This window comes from Leguminivora glycinivorella, chromosome 3 (genome assembly GCF_023078275.1).
Source record: "Leguminivora glycinivorella isolate SPB_JAAS2020 chromosome 3, LegGlyc_1.1, whole genome shotgun sequence".
NCBI lineage: Eukaryota > Metazoa > Arthropoda > Insecta > Lepidoptera > Tortricidae > Leguminivora > Leguminivora glycinivorella.
The window spans coordinates 12,817,202-12,838,150 of NC_062973.1; the positions used below are offsets into that span (position 1 = coordinate 12,817,202).

Sequence of the window (20,949 nt, forward strand, 5' to 3'; positions counted from 1 at the left end):
GCACTTTGACCTCCGCGGCCTTAAATTTAGTGTTAGAGCTCAGCTCGGCTTTGCCTTTATTTCCGATATACTTATACTTTTGTTTTCTATAACGTACAGCCTTCCATTCATCATCCTCAGTCGGTTGTTTCCAAGTATTCCCATTTTGTACCACTCTTGCAAAAGATAGTTTCGTTTCGGCCTTGCCACTGGCTAATGTGTTTACCTCTTGTATTGGCTTGCTAACAACATTGCTCTCCCGTTGCATCAAAGGACTTTCAACGTTATTTCCGCTAGTGACGGTCGCCTGCAATCGCTCCATGCAACCTTGTTGTGACGTATGCTCAGCTGTAGTGCCCGGTATCACTGCGTCATGTCTAGTAGACTCGTGCGAGGGAGACAATGACACGTGCTCGTTACCCGCGTGCGAATGTGACGGCGAATCGTCGCGCGGCCAGATTATCTGCGCGGGCGCCTCGTCTTGCGATTTCAAGGTCAACGACTCCCCGCGGTCATTGCCCTGTCGCGCGTCCAGTGACCCGCCGCACGCTGATAAGAAGCCCATCGGTCCGCTATTTATAACGCACGCACCTCTTCTTTTATTTACGTTCACCTGCGCGTTCATAAAAGATGCAAATTTATCCTGGTGCCATTTGTTTTCTAGTTCTTCCACTTGCGTAATTGTCACATATGTATTTTTGATGTCCTGTACCTCTTGTTTTAACCTCACTACGTCCTTTAATAGTGAAGATGCATCCAAAAAATCAAATGTCACTGCTGGTAGCTTATTTAAGTCTCTGGCTACAAAAGTTGGCAGCAGCTCATGGTCCACTTCATTAAACACCAAAATAATATCCTCTAGTTCCCTGCGCGTTTTCCCCTCCAGTCGTCTAGCAACATTTTTTCTCGTTTTGTCCCTCATGGAGTCAAAAAGCATTTTTTTCGCTTCACTTATTTCCTTTTCGTTAAAAGCAGATAAACATATCCTCAACATACTTTCATTGTCCATCAAACCCGATTTGTTTTGAACGTATGCTAATAGTTCACATATTACAATATTACAATTCGCGCACTTAACCGTCTGGGACGGCGACATTTTTAAACGCACGTCAAAGTGTGCTCCGCGGATCCCTAGGGCTCCGCAAAGCCTCTCTGGGGGCTCCGTGTGAATTTTGGTTACCTGATATGAAACTTCAACTCTTGCATAAATAACACCAAATATTCACCAGTGTAAAAAAAAAAAAAACAATTTCATGTAATACCTCACATTAGAATCTTATAATCAGATTTTACTATTATGATTATGTACTTATTAAAATAAAGATTGCAATATTTTTTTAATTTAATTTGAGGGTTCCGTCAGATATGTTTGTTTTCTAAAAGGGTTCCATGGGAAAATAAGTTTGAGAACCGCTGGATTAGTGACATGAAATTTATTATTTATTTATTTAGGTTTGCCACTATCTGCCATATGTAAGTAATTGCATTTTTTCGGTCATATTTGTGATAAGTACCGTAAAAAACAGTAATATCCACGTTATATTATAGGTTTTTTTACAGTCTCACAAACACGTAGTCGATTAAACTTGTTTAAAATAAGTTTTAATCTAACTATGTAAGTATTTAAATAATATCTCATTAATGCTTTTGGAAATACGATAATTGACAGCTGTAAATGTTGTTCTAATACCTTCTTGTCAAGACAGTTGCAAAATTAGAGGCAATCGATTAAGATACTGGACTTTATTCCGACTGAAACAGGTTTCTGCAGCATTGCAGCATAATAGAGGCCGCCTACATTGTTACACGAATTACAATGTGTAAATAAATTAAAAATCATTTACAAGCAAATACGATGACTCAAATCTTAAAATGATTTTAATTTCTTCACCCATTGCTACGTTTCGCGTAAATTGCTTGGAAAATCTAGAAACCACATTCCAATAATAAGGTAAGTTTGGGTAGAATGGGTAGGTAAATTGGACTGATTTTATTTTTTCGCAATATTCGCGTATAAAACCAATCCTTCTGTGCTCGAATCACAGTAGTACAGATATTTGTTTCTGATTTATGGATATTTTCTTAGTTCCCATAGCGCAAACTATGATTAGTTTGGGCTGTGTAAAATATTTTCAATAAAGTGGTTCAGGATATTTTAAGTAGATACTTTTACACGCGTACTTTATGTAGTTTATGTGTACCTGTTCTAAATTTTACTTAGGATTATTTCCTTTATAAAATTATATAACTTGTAAATTAACAGGGCATTACAAAAAAACTTAACTATGAACTTATAAATAAAACTATAACTAAATTAAAACTACCTATAAAATAAAACCCTACAGCCGGTAGGGTGCCCAGAAGGCTGGCAGCATTGCTGCCTTGAACGGCAATGCCGATGCGCTGGGCAAATTTTACTTAGTTTTGGGGATATTGGTCCAGTTTTAAATCGGCCCTCAAAGGACGTGACAGACTGGTTTTTGTATTGACATGATAAGTCGTGGACAAAGCTGCATTACTGGCATTCCTGCGTGCCAATCGAGCCTTGCGCCAAAGCAAGGCCGCGAGTGAAGGGGACTACTGAAACTAACGCTGTGCCTTAACCTTTTATCTAGAAGACATTAACCAATGCAGCGTAACAAATGTAAGATAACACTACCAGTGCTCGAAACATTAATACCCAATAGACGACACCCTTCTTTCACATTTATTCATAATTAGGTACTTAAATTGAAAGTGGCATCTACTGGTCATATCATCATCACACTGTCGAGCTTTGGTACTTTTACCTTAGCGTTGGTATACTATTCTTCGATCCGGCGAGTGGAACTTTGTTTAAAAAAAAAAACACGTCAGTTTGACACGGACATATCCCATCCATATTGTATTTAGAGCTAATATGGGATGTCAAACGGCAGAACACCGGGATATGTTGAAAATAAACATGTAATTTTTACTAAAATCTTTGATGCAGATAATTCTACATCTACTTGGTTTGCAGCCCTTCGAATCCCAGCCTTTATAGTAATGCACAAATTTTTGATGTCATTTACTACATAAGTATTATAAAATGTAAACTTCATTTACTGAAATATTTGAGCTCTTTGTTTATTATGCTGTCTGTTGGAATATTCTATTGCTCCTAGAATGCTGCTATTACTTGACTTGTAAGCGGCCAAGTAGCTGTTATCGGCAGATGCTTCCTCTAATATTAATGCCCTCAACAGGTTACAAGCTGCTCGAAACACTACAATCATGGAAGTCAAATTCTGCATTTAGCGTTCTGGTTTGGATACATTACTTGTTCTGTTTTGAGCCAATAAGATTTGCAACATGCGTCTCAAGTATTTGATGTGAAGCGGGTACTGTTTTTGAACGTTGATGTTTAATTAAATATTTTAATGTATACCTACTATCCTCGTAAGGCCCACCATAGTTAGTATTCCCATTTTGAATTTGAACCTTGTTCTATAAGTAAATGGGTAAGAATTTAGTTGTTTCGCAAATCAATGTAACAATGGAAATTCTACTTTCTTTGGTTCATGAAATATTCAAAATAGATTGCAACAACTATGTACATTGGGTCTTACGAGGCTATGTAAAATTACCTACATACTTTTTGTAAAAACTGATTATTATTCTCCTATGTTTGATAAAATCTGGCTTCTGAATTAAAAACATAACCCAGAACCATGAGTTTTCTCGATAGCGGAAATGTCAGTACCCGTCAATAAACTTAGCAAGTAACCGTTTTTCTGTGACGTCTTACGCTATTGAGAGTATTGATTAACTTAAAAAGTTATGGTCGTCACATAATTTCATAAAAACCTTACCTCACATGCCTATATTTCAAATAAAATACACGATTGGTTAATTGGTGAACTCGCTATTTAGAAAGATGATCATTAACATCATTAAGTCAAACGGCGGGTTGACCGGTCTCGGACCCGTCCGGCGGGTCCACCGTTAAGATTCCGACACGTCGCCTAAATATGTAAGATGGCGACCGAATGCAAATTAGCGTGTTTCTAGGCGGAGTGGCGTGACAAAGGTTGAAAGGTGATAACCAACTGATGGGAGAGAGTCTGTGAAATGTGAGGAAATGAAGAATTTTCGAGGCAATTTGTTTAATGGTAATATTTTTTTCTACGTATTTATTTACTTACTCCCTTATTCATAAACGTTCACTAAAGTTCATTCATAAACGTTCACTAAAGTTCAAGCCGATAAAAATCGTTTGTGCCTTTTTATCACAGCAATACGTCTGAAAGGGACAAACGATCTTTATCTGCTTGATAAATTTAATTAGTGAACGTTTAATGAGTAAGGGGGTTAGTCTCTTAAAAGTTTAGGTAAGTACTTTTAGGTACTTTATAGATTCAAGACAATTTCAAAATATTAAACATAGCTTAGCGCAGCTAATGGCGTTATTAAGTAATAAACAATTCAAAGCTCGTTGATAAACTTTTGTTAGCAAGATTCAGCAGACGTCAGTTAAAGTTTGCTAATTAAGTTGTATCAGTTGTATGAATAAGAAGAGGGTTAGACTTCAACAGAGTCAACAACCTGTGAATATGATTATCAATCAGTTATTCACGCTATAAAATTTTGTTCATATCCGTTACATTGATAGAAATCTGCATTATTTTGCATTAATCCATGTTCTGACATCCATTCGTAACCATCGGCCTAATTTTATTCACAAAAATAAAAAACAAAACAAGCATTTCTCAAGAAGAAGCAATATGATACGTTAAACGAAGAAGACAGCTGAAGTGATTTTGTTTTTAAATAAAAACATACCTCTCGATATCTACATTTGATCGAAAGGAAGCTAAAAGTATCATCCGATAATTGTTGACGGTTGCAAATTCTTAATTTGTGTTGAGAGTGAGACCAATAATATAAAACTAATAGCAGGTACTTGTTAATTTTATACCTACACTTAAATATCTTTATTTACTTATAGATCAACAATTTACCAGGGATAATCGCACCAGTTCAATTAGCCTACAGCATTATAATCTCTCTCTGTTTTGTATTTTTTAATATGTGATATATGTATATATTGTTCTTTTTTTATTTTTAGTTTCACAGTGCCTTAGTTTTTACTGTTATTCTGTGTAACTTATTTGAATAATAAATAAATAAATAATAAATAATTATTATAAAAAGCTAATTTATCCCGACATACGCAATTTACCCGCCTGACCTTCTGTAAAATGTGTAAAATCAGCAGTTAACTGTGATTTACCATTGTCCGCACATTTCGCTACGCTGCGAAGAGTGCGAAGACTCGAATGTCAAGGCTAGCTATTCATAGTCGACGTGAATCATGCGTTGATTACTATAGTTCCACATTCCTGCATTATCTTTATGTCATTTTTAACCGCATCCTTCAAAAAAAGGAATTTCTCTATTCGTCGGGGTATGTTTTCTTTCTTTCAAAAACGCAATGCATTTTTAACACGGTAAGTGAAACTCTAGTTTATCATTTTACATGACTTCTACTGTGGGTGATGGTCCCAAATCAAAGCCGAAATCGCAAAAAGAAGGTAAGTACCTACTCTTTCATAAAAATGACAAGTTAGATAGGCAGATATCCAAAATGTATGAAACAGTTTATACTTTTTCACGGTTTTGGGGGTTGTGTTGTAAAAGTGGATCAGTATGAAATATCATAGATATAATCACCCCAAAATTATTGAAGGTCACTGAAGGTCAGGTTACTAACTAAAACACCACTGTTGTTGTTACGTTTCCAGTACCTATTAAATCAAATTTAGTTCGACAACTTTCTCCCAAGTGTCATCACGGAAAGGAAGTCAAAACCTCCGGTAGTCTCTAGTACCTATTATACAACACGGCAAAAGATTGTTCAATCTGCTAAGAGACTCGCCGAAACGGCATTTCTTAAAGTAAAAGCCACGTGCTCATAGCCAAGTCTCATCATTTGAGACCGAATCTTTGGCTACAGTGACAAAGTTGAGATTGGCCTGCGTTTGTCGGACAATAAATTAGTACAAGTGTCACGTTGAGTTAGTAAGACGGAGCAGGAAGCACGGATTCCGTCTGGATAATCGAATTCATTAGCAGCCTTTGTGGTGCAAATAGTGCGGAAGGGTTACCCCCACTATTTTAATAATAAACGAACTGATGTCGTAATCTGTTTTACGTGGTACAATTTAATTTGGAAGAGTGAATTAACAATAATGGCTTCTAAAATGAGATATAGTTATTTGTTATACAAGGGGGCAAAGTTGTATTTTAACGCCGAGTGTGGAATTGAAAAACGAGCAAGTGAAAGGATTCTATAGTTGAACCACGAGCGAAGCGAGTGGTTCGAGAATAGAATCCTGAACTTGCGAGTTTTTTAACACACGAGAAGTAAAATACATTTGCCCCCGAGTGTAACACAAAACTTTTCCCCTCACTATAGCGAGGAAACTGCAACGCAAAAATGCGTTTATCACTGCTTCCAGTAGTTCCACAGGTGGTAAATCATCTTTATTACTAGATTCACCTACTTTTATCAATTTTAAAGCAGTTAATTTGACTTTATTCAAGGTCAAAGTACTTTACCCACTAGTGGATAAAATGCGTTTTTACCCGCTGGTATTAAAGGACAAAACACGTGTTTCCGAGCTAGTGAGGGGAAAAAATTGTAACAGGTAAGGAACAAAATAAACATAAAACTTAATAAAACATCATTTAGTTATGGCTATATTTTTCTTGATTTTCACAAAAGAAAAAAATATAAACACTGAAAATTTAAAATAATTGCATAGTTGCAAACTTGATTTCTTTTTAAGTGGGTAAAAGAAAAACAAAAAAAAAAATCATTTTAAATTCTATAAATAAAAAATAAAAAGCAAAAAGTAGATCTCGATCCTGCCAGGATTCGAACCTGGAATCTTCTGATCCGTAGTCAGACGCGTTATCCGTTGCGCCACAGGACCTGTTGGTAGACGGCGCAAATTTACGGTCTAATACAACATCGTGTTACGTCACCACGGCCGTGATAACGACGTGGGCAGGGCAACTAGGCGAGTAAATATAAACAGACCTTTGTTGCCTTTAGTTTGTGGTTGATAATAATTATGATAGCGGGGTATTAAGACGATAATAGAGCAACTATCGTTTATATGTAGGATGTTTTTATATTTTATATAAATTATATTCCTTAACTATAACGAAAGAGTAATTATTTTGTTCGGTTGTAAATGTAAACACCGGCTTTTTTGGCATCAAGGCGTAATTGTAAAGGATAAATACAGAAAAAAAGTGTTTAGTACGTCGTTACTGTCGGTAGTAGCGATCCATAGATCCATACAACCAATTTTTTTTCTGCATTCGGAAATCTTAAATCAGAACCATTTATTTACGAACTCCAGTATACTTAACTCAAACCGAATTTTTTTTCACATCTATCAAATTCATTAACTGGAAACTAAGTTTAAATACATTTGTGAAGATTGTCTAGGCTCAATTTTAGGCACTAAGCATTAGCATTCCGAGCCTAAAGTCAGTCTTATAGATTTCTCGTCGTCGTACGTGTGGAAACACTAAAGACTGGACGTCGAAAGCGCTTGCGCGTGACCCGCTTCGCTGTAACGGACTAGTAACCGTTGTACGCACACACTAGGGTTGGCGAACCGAACCTGTTGGATACCTGCTTCTTGAACCACTTGTGTATAATTAAATAGTTATAAAATATTAGTACTTTAACTAAATACTAGTATCTACTAAGGAAAACATACAGGAGCACAGGAGTCCATTTATATATTTCCGAGCTCATATAACCCAGCAATCTTCAAATCAAGGGTGAACACTGAACACGCACCTTCTGGGCGAGCTCCGTCGTAGGCCACATAGTCGCCTCGGCTAGTCTGTGGCCATGAGTACTCATAATAAAAAAAAACTTTAATCAATTAATATCATTTAATTATTTCCCATTACATATTAAGTTACATACTATTTTTTGATGCATACTTTTGGATACTATCAATTGGAGGAACCACCAAGAATCGCGATCGTTGATCAAATTAATTCTAACCTTCTAACTAAATTGGTTCTTCATACTTATGGAATGGTTGTCCAGTTTAACTAGAACTTTAAATGGCAAATTTTGCATTGTGTGAAAGTACACATACTTAAAATATCCCTCCCGGACCACCAGGTTGAATTCCTAAAATGTTGAAATCCCGAAACGTTGACTTTCCCAGAATGTTGATTTTTTTCAGTTTCGCAAAATGTTGATTTCTCATAACGTTGAAATATCAAAAAGTTGAATTCTCAAAATGTATACTTTCAACATTTTGGGAACTCAAGTTTATATTCCTGGAATCTTTTTTTAACATGGGTATTTTTTAATATGATTTCTACTCAGAATCGCGAGCTTTTTGGTCCTAATAGGAGAAAAAAATGTACATTTGATGGTCATGAATTTCAGTCTTCAGACTGTATTTAACCCATTGCTGTAACGGGGAATAAAATTTTAAGGCATTATGCTTCGAAAAGGCTCATCAGTGGAGTCTTGGAACTTAAATATGCCCTGAAACTATATAGCATGTAACAAAAGTCAATAGGGTGCTTTGAGATAATTTCGACATACAGAAATGCTCGGGTAATTTCGAAAGGGGAATCTTGATATGATGGAAATAATGGTGATTTTTATGTGACTTTCAAAATTAGACGACGTTCGAAATTACCCCAATGCGCCTTACTTCAACAGCCGACAAGACCAATACCCTGATTGCTATTTAAGCGGAAAAAATCGTAACTCATTTTTTTCGAACTACAAAATTTTTTCACTTGTATCACACTTAGGGTCATTAGTAACCCTATCAGCTGTTAAAGTATCACTCGGGACCTTTGCTACACCCTGTAGGTACCTATTGCAAATTTAATCTTATGGAAATTCAACATTTTAGGGTTCACCATACCGCAAAGTCAACTTTCTGCAAATTCAACATTTTAGGATTCAACAAGCTGCAAATTCAACTTTATGCAATTTGGACATAAAAAGAACTCAACATAATGCAAATTCAACATTTTAACATCCTGCAAATTCAACTTTTTGCAAATCCAACATTTTAGGGTTCACCATACCGCAAAGTCAGCTTTCTGCAAATTCAACATTTTAGGATTCAACAAGCTGCAAATTCAACTTTATGCAATTTGGACATAAAAAGAACTCAACATAATGCAAATTCAACATTTTAACATTCAACATCCTGCAAATTCAACTTTTTGCAAATCCAACATTTTAGGAATTCAACTTGGTGGTCCTGGAGGAAAATACATCGTCAATGTAACATATAACAGGCACTTTGAACCTGTACTCGAGTGGTGTGATGTTTAAATATTAGAATTATGTATTGCCTGTATGCTGACATGATGATGTAGCTATTATTATAGCAGCTGACTTTCATATTGCAATATCAGCGGAAAGGAATACCGGGAACTGGGAGTAGGGCAAGTTATATTTAATTAATGTAACTTTAGACTGACAAGAACTTGTACAACTGCTTATATTTAATTTAGTAGTCAGTAAAAAACGGCATGCCGGTTTCTAGCCGTTAAAACGGTTATATAAGACAAATAGTGGCAATTGAGAGTCAACTCTGAGGCAATAACCGGGCATAGATGGCGTTGTGTAAGGGTGACCCCGGACTAAGTGCTAATTGCCAATATCTGAGACGTTCGTAAATTTGCAATTACACTTCCATCAGCTAATGGCCTGTGCTCAGCTTTGATCAAAATTTGTGAGAATTTCAGAAGAGCATAAGCTTAAAATTACTGAAGTTAAAGGAATGCAATCTTTCTCTATACTAACATTACTAGCGTGGCAAAACAAGATATTTTATTAGGTATATATTAGCAAAATTACTCCTATCAACAGTTCGTAAGGTCAGCACTTGTTAAAGATACAACACTACGATACATACTTTTCACTTTTTACTTTTCACTCACCGGATAACTGTTATTGGCCTAAGACTATGTAAAAATACCAATGTAAGTTGAATATGGGCTGTTGTTGTCCTAAATACCAATAAAAAAAATACAAAAACCATATTTTAGATTTGTCTTATCAACGAAATACATTCAAACATAACATCAGCATTTATATGATGTTTTCATTTTATTAATCGTGTATAAGACGGGTGCTTGATTCCATTCAGATATTAAGCTCTTATACTTATATACCTTTGATTTTAGTTACTATATTGGTATAGAAAATACCGCAGACGGAGACCGGAGAAATACGTTTATGAACGGACAAGAGGGGGCAAAATAGAAATACAAAAATCTGTCAAGGTGGTCAAAGACATGCACTAACCTTCTCTCCGGGAGTCAGGAACTGCAGGCAGGATTGGCTGGGGTCCACAATTCATCACGGAAGCACAACCGTTTTCGCACATGTCTTATAACAGTCTGTCATAGGTGTCAACCACTAATTAGAGGGCCGCGCGGGCGGGGCGAGGCGCGAGGGGAGGGGAAACATATCTTTTAAATATATATATGGTTATTAGGTAGGTAGAATTATAGGTAGAATTTTGAACATACAGCAAATGTCATAAAATGAACATTTTCATAAATACCAAGAATCGTGAGCCTTTAACATAATTGTTGAGTTGTCTAAAACACAGCTTTTAAAATATTGATGAAGATAAGAGTAAAACATAAACGAGTTATTCATAAACGTTCACTAAAGTTATCAAGCCGATAAAGTTCGTTTGTCCCTTTCCGATGTGTTAGCGTGATAGAAAAAGACACACGAACTTTATCGGCTTAATAACTTTAGTGAACGTTTATTAATGAGGGGGATAATATTTACACGGTATTAATGTTGATACACGTGTGTGCGTGTTCGGGTAGAAGAGAAATTATATTGTAAAGATACGAACGAACCTTTTATCCTTTATTGGTTTTGTGAATATTAACCAGTTACCTATTCAGCGCTAAGAGGGTAAGGATTATAAAGTTTGCGATAGAAATCAGCGAAATTTGCTACCTTATTTGTATCAGGAACACATATAACAAATATAGATCTCTGTTCAGGGTTTTTTCTATGTATGTAAGTGTACTCGTTTATTAGCAAAAACACATGCATAATATAATTAAGGCCTGATTTACACGGCGTGCGAACTCGCATGCGATTTTAGTTACATTGCGGGCTGTTGAGAGTACAATACAATTATGCACAGCCATTAAATACTGCAATGTAATAAAACTGCGTTTATGCGAGTTCTCATACCGTCTAAATGGGCCCTAAAACATTATTGATAAAGAGGAATGGAAGAAGATCTACTGCGCCGACCCCTAATAATGGGAAAAGGGCAAGTAAATGATGATGATGATGATATACATATGTCTATATTATTATAATAATATTTATTTAGTTTTTTTTACTTGCTTCATACTTATTGCAATCATTAGTGATGTGCAATTGGCAAACTGTGATCTAGCAAGTAATTAACTTATTCGAGTTAACAGCCGGAAATTATGCCGATGCACACCAGATTTGCTTAAATACACGCAGCCAAATTTGAATCATGACAACCGAATAAATCCGTCTGGGCGTTTAGCGCAAACAGTTAGAAAATAAGGTATTTCCTTCGTAATTATATAACATTTTTGAAAACGAAGTCTGTGTATTTAAATAAATAAAACATATTTATTATTCAGATCCCACTGAGTCCCAGTTCTGCGCTTTATTCCTTTATTTATCCACCCGTTTCTGTGCAACTTTCTGGCCAGTCTCTCAAAAATGAGTTATCCCGTTATCGCCGATGTGGTAAGCCGGGACTCCGGTTTGACTCATGGGGCTCCCACTTCGCCGTGGGGGGCACCAGTCGCCCGAGATTCGGTATACATAACCAGTCCCATTTCAACTTAGCCGCTTTCAGAGTATAAATAAATAGAAAACAATTCATTAAATTGATACCGGGACATCAACATTAAAAAAATACCAATTCCAAAATTTTGTGATTGAATTTGAGAACCAACAATAATAAAATATTGACCCTGTTGTCGCCTGTTTGAATTCCGAATAAGAACGGAATTGTTATCTTTTTTCGTATTTTTAATGATTACAGTAAAATCCTAATTTTGTAATAAACGTAACGCACGAATTTCGGAGAGTTTCATAAGATGGTTCCAGTTATCTATAGAAGTTTACAAAAATGTCAACAAAAGATTGAATCAAATAAATATTAAGTATCTAATCCATCCATTAGATTCATAACATAATATTGAAAACATAAATAAAGTTATCTTATAGAATTTAGCAGAGGTATGTTTACGTGCCTAAATAATTAAATAACCACACGTACATAATATGTGATATAAAGTTATGCCTATTCAGTAATTTTCTGTAATAACGTGCCTAATAGCAATGTCAAAAGTCACGAGACTGAAAGGTATTGAAGTACAAATAAGAAAAAAATATCAATACGTATTCAGACTTATAAAGTCCTAGCTTTTACCCCGGGCTTCGCTCGCGTTAGAAATAGTCAAAAAGTAGCCTATATGTCACTCTCCATCCCTTCCACTATCTCCACTTAAAAAATCACGTCAATTCGTAGCTCTGTTTTGCTGTGAAAGACGGACAAACAAACAGACACACACTTTCCCATTTATAATATTAGTATGGATTTATTTAGAATTATAGAATTTTATTAAATTCTACGATATAATGCAACATTTTATATATTTGGTATATTAGATACTTTAATTTATGGAACGGTTACATCAACTACAGTTAAAAGACACATCGACGTCATGCAGCGGAAGTCCATAGAAAAACCGTCCCTATATTAGATAACCTATTGATATTTTGAAATACTATCAGTAAGAAATGTCCATTCCATGTAGACTATGATGATTTAATATAAAAATATAGGAAAGAGCCCTTAGGCACGCCACAGACAGTCTGAAAAATTCATAATCTTAAAAAAGATTTTTATGCAACCTGTCAGTTCAAATTGACAGATCTGTCAGTATCAGTGTCAGGTTGCATTGCATATAAATCTTTTATAAGATTATGAATTTTTCAGACTCTGTGGCGTGCCTTACAATACGTACCTTCGTGTTTAAAACGAATGTTGGTTTTACATATAAAAAGAAAACAGAATGCACTATAATCGAGTCGGTAACTGACTCTGAGTCGTTACAAGTCATCGACCCAAGTCTATCAGATGAGCTCGCTCAGGGAATCAGTACGTTTATCTTACTTGTTTTATTTTCCGCCAGTCATGTCTACCCAATACAAATACAGTAAATGAAAATGTACTCTACTTGAAGAAATAAACGAGGAGGTAAAGTATAAGGAGAAAATAATTTTGTTACCGTATGAAACATGCTGTTTTTCACATCAGCTATGTGAAAATGTGCTACCTTAAAGTTTAAAATTTAATTGTAACACAAAAAAAAAGAAATATAACTCTGTCAAACAAGTCTGTCAGTAAATAAGAACAAAGAAAACTATAGGTATCCTTTTCTCTAGCACCCTAAAAAAAGGATGCGTATAGTTTTCTTTGTTCTCATTTACTGACAGACTTGTTTGACAGAGATTAAATAGCTATTTAGAAAGGCAAGCGATGAACTGCTCTGAATAATTTGAATTGATAAAATTTTGGACTGTCTTATAAATTAATTAATTAACTGAAAATCTTTTATTAACAAACTTTGAGACTAAATAATTATTATATGTATTTATAAATTGAAAAAATCGTAACCCGGGTAAAATTATATTTCATATCTTGTTTAATAGAACACGATTCAATAAAGATCAGGGTATCCTGAATTACGTTGTATTGCGTTTCATCCATATTAATCTAGCGGTATTGGGAATATCATATATCGACTTCGACTGGCACAGATGTGGCTTTAGTTCAAGCTTCCATAAGTGAATAACGCCCCTATTACCTAACTCCATATCTCAACTAAATTACCCGGCATAGATAAGTACACCGGTCAAATCTTACATGAAAATCGGCTAAAAAAACAAAGTGTGATGTAAAGCTGGATTTTTGGTATGTTATTTGGAGTCCTTGGGGGAATGTAAGACTATATTTTGCAAGCAAAAAAAAAGTGTGCTAACTTCGTAATTTAAAAAAAAAAGTAAAAATTCGGACTTTTTTTGGTTTTTATTTTTTTATTAAAAAAACTATGCGTTTTTGGTCAAAAATTGCTTTGTAATGTTGAAAGCGCATTAAATTTCAAACAGTTTGACATCTTTTTTATCAATGTCCGTCAAATAGTTTTCGAGATATGAAGCGTCAAAAAAGGTTAATTTTTGACGCATTTATAAAATGTAGCGTTTTGCCAATATTTTAAGACAAATATCTGCAAAATACTTCATGATATGATATATAATATATATGATATGATATATAATATAAAACAGAATTAGTTAGATTTTACTTTTTCCTTTTTGAGGGTCCTGGTTCTGCATCTTGATGGCAGAACTCCTGTAGTGATAGAAAGTCCACTTGAGTTGTATTTGACTACCAATTGCTGTGGAATAAACTACGGGAACGGAAAGCGCCCACGCCAATTATTAAGATACTGGAGAAGTGGTATTCCCAGCAGAAGAACGTAGTAAGATGGAAGTCAACTCTGTCCACAGCCAGCGGGCTAAACTGTGGCGTGAGACAAGGAGGCAGTATGTCTCCGGCTCTCTTCAGCGTGTACATGGATGGGCTGTCGCAGGCTTTGACCAGTACCGAGGTTGTCTGCTCCATCAATGGGCAAATGATAAATCACATCGCTTATGCAGACGATATGGTCCTACTAGCACCATCTGTGGGAGCTATGCGTAAGTTACTTGCAGAATGCGAGAGATACGCCAGCCAGCATAACATGAGATACAATCCGGACAAGTCTGAATTTATGCTCATGGAGGCAGCACATATGCCCACACATGTACCACCTCTTTTGCTTGATGGAGTTCAATTGCGGAGAGTACACGAAGTCAAATATCTTGGCCACATCTTGTTGTCCAGTTTAAAAGACCAGGAGGACATAGAAAGGCAGACGCGAGCCACCGCAGTAAGGGCAAACATGTTGGCTAGAAGATTCACCAAATGTAGTGACAGCGTAAAAAGACAGCTGTTCCTCAGTTTTTGTACAAGCGTGTATACTGTCGAGTTATGGCCCGACTACACCTGCGCGGCGATGAGAGACCTGCGCGTGCAATACAACACATACTATGTACTGATATTTCGTTAAACGGAGAATACTATGATTCGGGCACGTCCACGACAACGCTCGTGAGATTGCATCGATGTTATTGACCCTCAGTGATATGCTTTAAAAACCAGTCCGTACAAGAAGAATTTCGGAACAATCTGATTCAATTAATGAGGGTTTTCTACTCGTCAATATTTTTTCCGCCAAGCGGCGATCCTGAGGTCTTTCTGACCGTAAACTTAACTTACTAAATAAATGTTGATTTGATATACGCAAATATGTGTCTAAGGCCCACTTGCACCAACCACTTAACTCAGGGTTAGTGGGCTGTCATCTGTCACATTCCATATAAAATGGTGGGTTAACCCTCAGGTTAACCCTCCATTTTCGTCGGTGCAAGTGGCCCTAAGTAATACTTGAACAGCCCCCAAATAATAATAATTCGTTCTCCGCTACGCCTCCTGTAAATATATGTAAACTATCCCATTTGGCCATTACCATCCACCGATTATTTCTGATCCAGTTATACTAGACTTATGATATAATCCTATTTTTTGAAATAACTGGCACTATTTTGGTCTTAAATGAAAGCTAGTGAAATTTTCTACATTTTTATTTTACAATTTATGTAATAGCCTGAGTTGTTTTGCTGATATCTGTCTCAAAATATTAGCAAAACGAATATTTTTATAGAAAGGGGAAAAATGCTCTTTTTTTGACGCTTCATATCTCAAAAAATATTTGACGGACATTGATAAAAAAGATGTCAAACTGTTTGGAATTTAATGCGCTTTCAATATTACACAGCAACTTTCGACCATAAATGCATAGTTTTTTAATAAAACGGCAAAAACCAAAAAAAGTCTGATTTTTTTACTTTTTTTTTTAAATTGCGAAGTTAGCACACCATTTTTTTGCTTGCAAAATATAGTCCTACATTCCCCCAAGGACCCCAAATAACATACCAAAAATGCAGCTTTACATCACACTTTGTTTTTTTATTTCTCTTTTTGACCAGTGTAAAGGTATTTAAGAGTATCGACACTCTTGTGCCCAATAGATGACACCGTTCGTTCTGACGCATTTATTGACAATGACTTAAGATTGAAAGTGCATCAGCTACTGGATTACTGTGGAGCACTGGTACTTTTACCTTAACTAACTGTAAATTTAGTTTCTCATAACTCTATTCAGTCAGTACTATACGCCAAAGCGTATAAATATGGACCCTTGTATGAACAAGAAGTGTGTCCACGAGGCATGAAGCTCGGAGTAATTAACAAGCATGCTCGCTTCACTCGGCCGATCGTGCCAGCAGTCCAGCACGTTTCTTTGACGGGAAAACTATAGAAAATTAGCAAACTGTGATGATTCCGTATCTTGTAATAAGGTACGAAGTTAACAAGTTGCAGACGGTAATGGTTCAGGGAACTTTGATAAAGCTTTATGAGATTGTATTGTAAAGCTAAGCATTATGTTGAATATCTAAACAAACTTTGAGTTGCTTTCTGGGGCGTAATACTTGTGCATAAACTTGTCTTAAATATGTTTGCACTTTGCAACATGAATTCCGAGAAACATCTAGGGCGTAAGAAGTTAGGTTGCAATAGGTACGTCAAGTACGTGTATAGTATACGCTCCTAGCGACTAAGCATTGTAGTAAACTTGTTTATTAAATTCATTTATTTGTTAGTGTGCACGGAAAAACGTCCCACTTTATCGATTGTTATAAAGCCGCTTTGTCAGAGGTTTGTCTTGTATCTTTATTAATTTAAAGACACAAGTAAACATCGTCTTAATGGTAACCGACAAAGTGGGACGATTTACTAAACACACTCACAATTTTGTTAGCCTGTTGTGTCCCACTGCTGGGCTCTGCTTGCCTCCCTCTTTCTACCAGTCGTCTAGGAGTCTCGGTATATGGCAATATGATCGCACGCCATCTCGCGTCGCGGTTTAGTAAATATTTTACGAAAATATCGATCCAGTTTAAACAACCCTTAAAAGTTAATTTTAAAATTACATGACCGCCTGGCTAAGACACTCTGCCTCAGGTAGTTTGGGTTGGGCATGAATTAAAAAAGATAATAACACAAACCTTGAAAGGGCCTTGGTTAAGGGCTGAGACACAATTATTATTAGGACGTAAATAATACGATTACGCGTGGAATGGCCGGCCTTTAAATTACGTGTCGAAATGGAATAATGGAACGTGACTAAATCTCCGTAAACGGATAAACATTTGAGCATCTTAAGTCAGTAGTATTACTTTTGTTTTAAATATGTAGGTATTCATAAAAACAAATCCCAAGGATCTTGACATCTGAAAGATAAATACAGTTTTGAATTGATATTAGTATGTTTAATTTGCTTAACGAATCAACAACCAAATGAATATATAATTCAAATGAGTCGCGCATTAAAATTATCAAATATATTCAGCGAATTATGCTTGAAGAGTGTATTCATTACCATAACCAATAGGCTGTTCAAACTCTTATTTCCCTCAAACGTTCCGTATCCGTGTATTCAATTAAAATAGTTCTGAAAGGGTTTGGTTTGAACTCAAACGTATGTGGTTTGACTGGGTACGTACCTACTACCCGATGTTGATGTTTCAAACAAGAATTGCGGTTATATATAGACACTAGACAGTAAAGACCTTGGTTTCATGTATTTATTATATTTCTAATAAGGTATCATTTGAATATCTCGTTTTCGCTAGCAAGTATTTACCTAAATAACTGATAGCTAACAGCTCTTGATAGCTGCTAAGCCATTCTAGGCGAACTTGCATATTCCGTTTAATAATAGATTATGAAGTTGGATCTGATCTGTGTCAAAAGACTTTTCAACCTGAAGTCGCTTTTGAATATGATAGATCCTATCCATAACTAATCCAGATCTAAATTATAACTTCTCTCATTCATAAATTCATAATCATGTAAATATGTAATTATTTTCCGTATAATCTTATAACAGGATTGTTATTAAATCACGCCTGAAAAAACTATACCTTCATATATGCAGATGAACGTGGTAATTTAATATTTTTTTACTTTCAATATTTCTGCGAATTTCATAATCCATTAACCAAGGATAATTTATATAGGATTGACAATCTTCATACTAAGAATCGTACCTCGATTTTTTAGCGCCACCTGTACCTATTAAATACTATCATAACTACACTGATGATGCCTAAAAATTTATTTTTTTCAAAATGTGTATTGACGTGATATAATGATATTAAAATAAAGAAGCATGTCATTTATTCTTATAAAAAATAAAAACACGCTAAAATATTTGGGTAAATATGATTTTGGCCACTTCCAGGCTGCGAAACAGCGCCATCTAATTTTAAGCCTAAACTTTGCTTTGTCAGTCCCGTATTATATTGTCCTTGCCATTAATAGTTATTAAGGGGGCAAAGTTGTATTTTAACGCCGAGTGTGGAATTGAAAAACGAGCAAGTGAAAGGTTTCTATAGTTGAACCACGAGCGAAGCGAGTGGTTCGAGAATAGAATCCTGAACTTGCGAGTTTTTTAACACACGAGAAGTAAAATACATTTGCACCCGAGTGTAACACAAAACTTTTCCCCTCACTATAGCGAGGAAACTACAACGCAAAAAAATGCGTTTATCATTGCTTCCAGTAGTTCCACAGGTGGCAAATCATCTTAATTACTAGATTTACCTACTTTTATTAATTTTAAAGCAGTTAATTTGACTTTATTCAAGGTCAAATTACTTTACCCACTAGTGGATAAAATGCGTTTTTACCCGCTGATATTAAAGGACAAAACACGTGTTTCCGAGCTAGTGAGGGGAAAAAGATTATAGACATACACTCATAACAGTCATAACATAACAGGTACTCAACGGGCAATGTCTTGCGTTTCCTAGAACAGTGTGATAATGCAGATTTTACATAAATGGAGATAAAAGGGGTGCACTCAACCGCGTCGTGAGTGGCCGGGGGGGAGGGAGGGGGGGAAACCGGTCCAGCCTCATCATGAGATGCTCCTGCCGGCGGATTCCACAAAAACTGTAAGGAAACGTTAGCTTTGACGCGAGTTTTTGGTTCCTACTCGATAAGATTCTGAAAGTACTGTAATTTAATAATCAATTTGTATGGACTATGCGATTCAGGCACTGTTAAGTCTACTGTCGTTTAAGGCGCTACCGCTACTTGCATACAAATGCAAATCAGATGTGTCGTCGTTTTGAAAACCGACAAAATGATGTCATTTAACTAAGGGTCATACTGTACAGTCGAGTTCATAAATATGTGTACATTTTTTCACCTTATTGCATAGAGTTAAGGTGAAGATATGTACACATATTTATGAACTCGACTGTACCAACGGGGGCCGTATTTGAGACTTTGTCAAACGTAAAATAATTCATGTACGTGCAAAAATACTTATATTTTATTTAAGAGTTATAATTCTTATACCGATTTCTATTTAACTTTAAGCCATAAGGAAACGCACAACTTGACATGTATGGTATGGCGCAAAATTTGCATTCAGTACTGAGTCAACATTAAACTTTCAAATAATAGCTTAACTGGCCAGGCAGTAAAGTTGACTTTAAGCTGTTCCGACGTTTCAACATTTCAATATGAAGGCTGGTCTTGTTTGCCTTCGGTTGCAATAGGTACACGATGAAAATAATTTAATATTATTATTTTGTATTCTGAAGTTGTGATTGTACCACACTTATAAAAATATATTTACAATAGTATACAACACCTACATTCATATAAGGGATTCAATAGAAATATCGACTTAAACTACACCCTACACCTAGTAATAATTTTAGCGGAGGTAACCAAAGTATTTTTAATAAACACTGAAAAACAATCATAATGAAACATAATGCCATTAAGCGCGTTGATGTCTTCGCCTCGATAGCGTTTTTTCCGAAGCTCTACTGTGCACGTAGAACTTTAAACCGGTGTTGCTCTAACACCTTATAGATGATGCAGTCAAACTAAGCGTACAGTTAAATAAAGACAAGTTTCTTAAGGGTTGTAATAGCTTTTTTATGAATAGTAAGGTTGAGTACCTTAGGCCGGTTTCAAATCTCGTTCTGCGTGCACGGAAATGTCGTAAAGCGCGCATAAAAATCTTGCCGGAAGAAAGTTGTGTACGAAAGCGGTCCCGAGAGATCGGAATTTTGGCCGAACACGTATTACTGACACAGAGGCGCGCCCACCTGCCCACCACACCTGAACCAAAAGTGTGTCAACAACTGACTCTTCGAACTCCGATCAGGAACTTTCACATCACCGTAAGTGATTTTTAAAGGGGTTCTGGGAAGCGTTTTAGAATTCTTACCGTTTTGTGAGCAGGTCCGTGAAATCCGTAACACTATCAGGGGTTTGAGGTGAACGTACTAGCACAGTAACACTACACTGCACGGAGGCACTGTCACATGGTCGCCGCCGGCTCGCGAGACGGCCAGGTCAGCACTGAGCGAGGCTTTCTTCGAGGCGTACGCGCAGGTAAGACGGTGCACGCACACAGGTAGGACTTGTTTGTGTGGGTTGGGTAGTTGCTCCGTTCATTTGGAGATTTAATCTAAAAAAAAACTATGCTATAGTTTTTATTGCATTTAAAGTACCTACTCGTAAACACTGATTTTTGAAGATCTTGCATATGAAGATGATGGTACCGGGTCGAAATAAGGGCGTTTATTTTAGAGATGATCACATATATGTACTTATTCCTGAGTTGTGGTTATTTTACGTAAGTACCTACTTA

The 20,949-nt window shown here is 36.1% G+C and overlaps 1 protein-coding gene and 1 non-coding gene across 2 annotated transcripts in view; both read right to left on the reverse strand.

Annotated features, from left to right (window-relative positions):
• Positions 1-20,679, reverse strand: part of LOC125224848 (sushi, von Willebrand factor type A, EGF and pentraxin domain-containing protein 1) — a 115,147-nt gene extending 94,468 nt beyond the window's left edge. The window contains exon 1 of the mRNA XM_048128346.1: positions 20,524-20,679. The gene's annotated coding sequence lies outside the window, so the exon portion shown is untranslated. The remainder of the gene's footprint in view (positions 1-20,523) is intronic.
• Trnar-acg lies at positions 6,866-6,938 on the reverse strand. The gene has a single exon. It is a non-coding gene; the product is annotated as a tRNA-Arg (tRNA).
• Positions 20,680-20,949: the final 270 nt, after the last annotated feature.